General features: G+C 48.2%; 1 protein-coding gene across 12 annotated transcripts in view; it reads right to left on the minus strand.

The window, feature by feature from the left end:
* Positions 1 to 901, minus strand: part of RBM6 (RNA binding motif protein 6) — a 110,013-nt gene extending 109,112 nt beyond the window's left edge. For 2 of the 12 annotated variants that reach the window (XM_008529781.2, XM_070575238.1), the window contains exon 1: positions 762 to 901. The gene's annotated coding sequence lies outside the window, so the exon portion shown is untranslated. Of the gene's footprint in view, positions 1 to 37; positions 552 to 761 lie in introns of those variants that run through there. The other 10 variants (XM_070575241.1, XM_070575234.1, XM_070575230.1 and 7 more) reach the window with 9 other exon arrangements.
* Between the last annotated feature and the right edge of the window lie 5,162 nt (positions 902 to 6,063).

Below are 6,063 nucleotides of genomic sequence, written 5' to 3' on the forward strand. Positions count from 1 at the left end.
TATGTAAAAAATACAATTACCCTTACGGTTTACGTACCCTTCAAAACAAGGCCCGTTCTTTTCGCTAAAAAAATGCACTGCGAGTTGAACCTAGAAGCACAACATCAATTCTGAAGTTAAGAGAAAAACAGATTTACAATGCCAAAAGGAATCTAAAGAGTAAATACAAGGAAACATCCCTCTCCTCCCACATTTGCCCAACGGGCAAAGAACCCACCAGACCACTCCCCCGCCTCCAGGTTCTACCGCCCCGCGTGCCGGGCTCCGAGCTCCCGTGCCCTGTGGTCCGACCGAGCCCACTTGTATCCGTCCAGGCCTGACGGCGAAGCTCTGTGCTAGACACAAGAAGGGCTCCCTCTCAAGCAATGCCTCAGAACTCTATCAGATTCCTGCAACAGCAGGAAAAAAGGAGAAGGAAAGGGCCCGCCTGCGGCTCCGCAGACCGGGAGTACCGAACCGCAACCACACGCCAGCCCTCGACCCCGCAAGCCGGCCGCCCCGAGACTGGACCGGTAATTCTACCGCCGCGCCGAGCCCCGCCCCGGGCCCGCGACCGTTCCGGGGCGTTCCTCCGGTGGGCGGCGCCTCCCTAACCACACCGCCACTTTGCTCTCTTCTTCCCGAGCGAGGCCGCGGCCGCCCCGCGACACCGAAGCCGCAGCTTCCAGGCCGCGTGGGCCTGCGATTTCCAGAGCGGCCTGACGAGCAGCCTCCTTCCCCGCAGGCTCCGGCACGACCTCTCTACCGTCCCGGGCCCTTACCTAGGCAACGCGGCCTCCACGGCCCGCTCCTCCTAATATTCAGCCGCCGCCACCGACCCAGCGCCGCGGAGACCGGAACTTCCTCCGCGCCGGCCGCTGCCTCCACAAAGGCGCGGCGCCGCCGCCTTCAGCGCTCAGCCCGCCGGGAGATGGAGTACAGCAAGGAGTCGCACCGACTCCACTCCCGCCGTGCCCCGCGCGTGGTGGGGTGGGGGTTGGGGAGGTATTTTTGCCTGCGAGGGCGGGGCGAAAGGATCAGCTACTCGCCGGCGTCCTATGGAAGGGCGCGCTTCTCCGCCGAGGTCCACCGGCTTGCTGGGGCTTGTGGTTTGGCAGCTGGCTAGTGGCCGCTGATAGTCCTGCGCTCCCTTTGGAGTTGAGGAAAACCTGCAGTCTTTTGGTTGCTTGGCCTTCTCGATGTTTGCTCCCCACCAGGAGCGCGGACACGGCCCTGGCCTCCCTAGCTCGAGGCCGCCTTATTATCCGTTAGTGTCAAAGAAATGGAAGGGAGCCTGCTCCGGCCTAAGCTTTCCTGGGAAGGGACTGCTGACCTACACAAGCGCCTGGCTCCCGACCCTCCCAGCCAAAGATCTTAGTCCTTTTGCCCAAGACCCGAAGATAGATACGAGAGAAGCACTTGAATTACAGAAGCAGTCACAGAGGCTCATCTCCTTTTCTTTCTGATGAGTTTCCAGGTGAGGCATCCCCACCTCGAGAATACCAGGCGGATATCAGCTATGTTAAAGGTTCAGTAGCCCTATCGAAGGAAAATCCACCCAGCTTCCACAAGACTCTCGGGCAATAAATCTGGCCAAGATTAACTTGTGCGAGGCCACAGAGGAACTGGAAGGTCTCTGCAAATCAGCAATCTAGTGGAAAATGGGACAGCACAGCTATCAGTTTGCAGCTCACTTCCAGAATCTCCTTTCAGCTAACGTTCTTCAAATGGCCAGCTCCAAGCTTCCAGATGGATTGTCTACACTGGTTAAAATGCTCACTGGTTCCGGCCACCTGGTGTCCCTGTTAGTGCAACCCTTAGGGAAAGTAACCTGATTTTATAACCTAAATTCAACATCATGGGATAAAAGAAGTCTGCTGCAAGAAAAGCATATAAAGCATTCTAAAATAAAGCAAGCCTTGTCTATAGAGATCAGAAGTTGTTGGGTTAAGTAGTCTTTAAAGTTACCTTCCCACTTTTCAGGCATCTTGCTTGAAAATCATCATTCATTCAAGAACTTTATAAAGCACCTACTCTGTGCCAGGCACTGTATCAGATGCTGAGGTTGCAGGAATGAATTAAACTGGATAAAATTTGCATACTAATGGAGATGGGGGTGGGGCAGTTATTGGAGACAGACAACAAACTAAACAAGATGTACAGTCTCTGCTGAAATGAGTTTGGTTTCTGTAAGGAGAGATGGAAAACTTTTGGAGGTCTCTAAATAGAATAATATCATAACTTGACTTCCATATTAATAGGATCCCTCTGGCTGCTGTGTAGAGAATAGGCTGAAGGTGGGAAGGGCAGAAGCAAGGCAGTCAGTAGGAGACTTGCAATAACACAACCACAGAAGGGTGGTACTTTACCTGTGTGGCTATTAATGGAAACAGGAGACATGGACTGGGATGAGGGAAGAGAGGGAAGAATGTGAGAAGAGCAGGTTTGGTAGGAAGAACAGGAGATCAGTTTTGGGTAGGTTGAGTTTCCTATGTCTAGTAGACAAGTGAGATGTGGAGTTGGCAGTTAGATACATCAGTCTGGAGTTCCGAGTAAAGTCAGGGGCTAAAGATGCAAATCTGGGAGGTGTCATCATATTGCTGGTGCTGGTATCTAAAGCCATGGTCTTGGATGAGGTGACCAAGGGAATGAGGAAGCGAGTATAGACAGGAGAGTAGAGTTCCAACCCTGAGCCCTGGGGCACATGAACACTAAGAGGTTCCTGGGAAGAGGAGGAACAGCTACACAGAACTGTGGGTACTTTGACTTTGCTTCCCAAACTGGGCCATTATTGGTGAGTCTCTTCCTTATCAGATAGTACTTTATCCTCTAAAGAGGTAAACCATAAAAGGAACTAATTATTCTTGCCTTATGCCGAATCTCCTTGGGTAATAATAGTTGCTACTCTTTATTACACTATATGCCTGGCATTGTGCTGGCACTTCATTATCTCATTTAATCTTCACTATAACCATATGACATCCCCTTTTTATACTTAAGGAAACCAAAGCCCAGAAAGATTAACTTGCCATAGTTGGAAAGCAAAGGGTAGGGAATTCCAACCCAGGTCAGTCCCACTCCAAGGCTCATGCTGCTCCTGACTACCTTCCCCCTTTCCTTAAGATGATTATTGAGGGTTTTCAGAGGAAGCATCTGGAATTTTTTTTTTTTTTTTTTGCTTTTTCTCCCCAAATCCCCCCAGTACATAGTTGTATATTTTTAGTTGTGGGTCCTTCTAGTTGTGGCATGTGGGACACCGCCTCAGCGTAGCCCGATGAGCAGTGCCATGTCCACGCCCAGGATCCGAACCTGGCGAAACCCCAGGCCACCAAAACAGAGCACACGAACCCAACCCATCGGCCTCGGGGCCAGCCCCTGGAATTTTTTTTTTTTTACTTATGTGAGGCCATAGTACTTGAAAGATTGTTTTCACTGCCTAAGACCAGGAAGCATGAACTATTTAGAAGAGCTGACCCAGAGCAGCACCCTCGCCTAGAATGTGGAGTACAGGGTCCAGTCAGGGAGGTGGGCTCACTTTCAGCCCCTAAATCCTCACAGAGGAGGACCCAGCAAAGAGAAAGACCTTGTCCTGCCTGTTGTTCCTCGTTCCCTCAGTCTCACTGAAGCCATGGCTCTTCAGCATTGAAAGTAGGGATCTGATCAAATGTTACAATGAGAGACAGGTGGGGCCGGCCCCGGGACCGAGTGGTTAAGTTCTAAGTTCGTGCACTCTGCTTTGGCAGCCCAGAGTTTCGCTGGTTTGGATCCTGGGCACAGACATGGCGCTGCTTGTCAAGCCATGCTGAGGCGGCATCCCACATGCCACAACTAGAAGGACCCACTACTAAAAAGATACAACTATGTACCAGGGGGCTTTGGGAAGAAAAAGGAAAAATAAAATCTTTGAAAAAAAATGAGCGACCCGAACCAAGAGAGATACGGATGATAGAAGACCATAGATGAAATTTTCCAGGAGAGCAGGAAAAGCAGCTAACCAGCTGCCTTACCAGGAGTTACAAAGTAATAAAGGCAGGAAGGAAAAACCTCTTCAAAATTTCCAGGGAAGGATGGACTATTCTTATTATTAGCACAGAATACTTCACATTAAATATCTTATATTTATATGAGGGGAAACTGCTGGAGATGCTGAAAGAGTCTTAAAGGATTTGCCCCGAGTCACGCAAGCAAGATAGCAACAGGGCTGGGAAAAGATCCCAGGCTCTGTGTACAGTCAGGCCTTTCAGTTTAGCTACAGCCTCTTCATAGCACCTCAGGTTCTGAAATGTCCACTAAAGCTAGGAAAGAAAAGAAATCTGGGGAAGAACAAGAGGTCATATTGTTATCTTTGCTCCAGCCCCACCTAGTCCTCACTACTGCTGTTGTGAAGATGAAACACTGTGTCCATGAAAATCATGGGCCTAGACAAAACAGAAAACTAAAGTTTTGAAGAGCCCTCACCCTGGAGGGAGACAAAAGGTGTCAGGGTAGCATGTTGTTTATGGAAAACCCAAGGTTTGAAACAGCATTGTACAGGGCAGCAGACCCATCATGGGCTTGACATTTATTATTATTCCAAAAGATCAAGATTTATTTCTTGGTAATTCTATCAGCAAAAAGTGACCTATAGGAAGGAATTGTCTCAATATTCAAATATAAATCAATAGATAGATTAAAACAGAGTTTTAAATAACAACTTTCAAATGTTTTAGTAAGTAGCCACAGTGACTTGCCCTCTGAGAGTGTCCTAGGCACAAGTCTTAGCCAGAAGCACATGGGATATATGGCTACTTGCTTGGCTGAGTAGACATAGTACTTCCAAATGACAATGGTGCTATCTGGTGGAGTTGATGTGCTTGAAAGCAAGTGAGACTCTTGAAGAAACGCTGAGGTCAACATGGAGATTGTGGAGGAGACTAGTTAGATATGTTAGAAAACTTTAAATTTGTCTTCTGTGGAGATCAATTCTTTTTTTTTTTTAAAGATTTTATTTTCCATTTTTCTCCCAAAGCCCCCGGTACATAGTTGCATATTTTTAGTTGTGGGTCCTTCTAGCTGTGGCATGTGGGATGCCGCCTCAGCATGGCTTGATGAGCAGTGCCATGTCCGAGACCAGGATTTGAACTGGCGAAACCCTGGGTTGCCAAAGCGGAGCACGCAAGCTTAACCACTGGGACATGGGGCTGGCCCTGGAGATCAATTCTATGAGGTACAACTTCTGGTTAATGGAATACAGCCAGGATATTTCTGTACCAACCAGAGAATATGATATCTTCTTGGCTTAAATTCTTACAATGTAATATGGTAGGATTAATGAGAGCAAAACTATATAAATGATATTTACCCTAAGGGAGGAAGCCTGTACTCCTGAGCTAGTGAGGAGAGAAAATACTGAGTGACCTGTTTTCCAGGGGGATAGACAGTTTTAGGAATTGGGCATTTTTCATGTGTTCTCACCTAAAAGGGAGGAGAAAGCTTCCCTTAAATTATGTGCAAGGATCTAATAGCCCTGTGCAAAGCCACTTCTAGTGAACGGCCACAGCTTTGTAACCATGTTAGTCACAGGCCAGTGTTGTGGAAGTAGGTTCCAAGTGGCAGCCTTCTGAGACCAGGAGAAAAGCCCAGGGGCAGAACTCTCCCCTAATTCCGGTGTAGAGCAGAGATGGGAACAGAACACTACATTGGGGTGCTTGGAGCAGCAGGGAGAATCAAAGGAGTAGTTTTAGGCTTTTTCCTTCATTCCAGAACTGTTGGGGGAATTAACCAGGAGGCTATAGAGTGATTTAATTGCTTCAGAGAAAACATGAGCAATATTGTCGTTAATCCCTAGTTTTACTTCTTTATTTTTTCTTTTTTGCTGAGAAAGTTTCGCCCTAAGCTGACATCTGTGCCAATCCTTCTCTATTTTGTATATGAGACACTGCCACAGCATGGCCACTGACCAGTGGTGTAGGTCCACGCCCGGGAACCGAACCTGGGCCACCAAAGCAGAGCGCACCAAACTTAACCATTAGACCACAGAGCGGCCCCAAATTTTACTTCTTTAAACTGTTCTCCAAAAATAAAATTGGGAAAGCTTTATGTTTT

This window comes from Equus przewalskii, chromosome 15 (genome assembly GCF_037783145.1).
Source record: "Equus przewalskii isolate Varuska chromosome 15, EquPr2, whole genome shotgun sequence".
NCBI classification, from domain to species: Eukaryota; Metazoa; Chordata; class Mammalia; order Perissodactyla; family Equidae; genus Equus; species Equus przewalskii.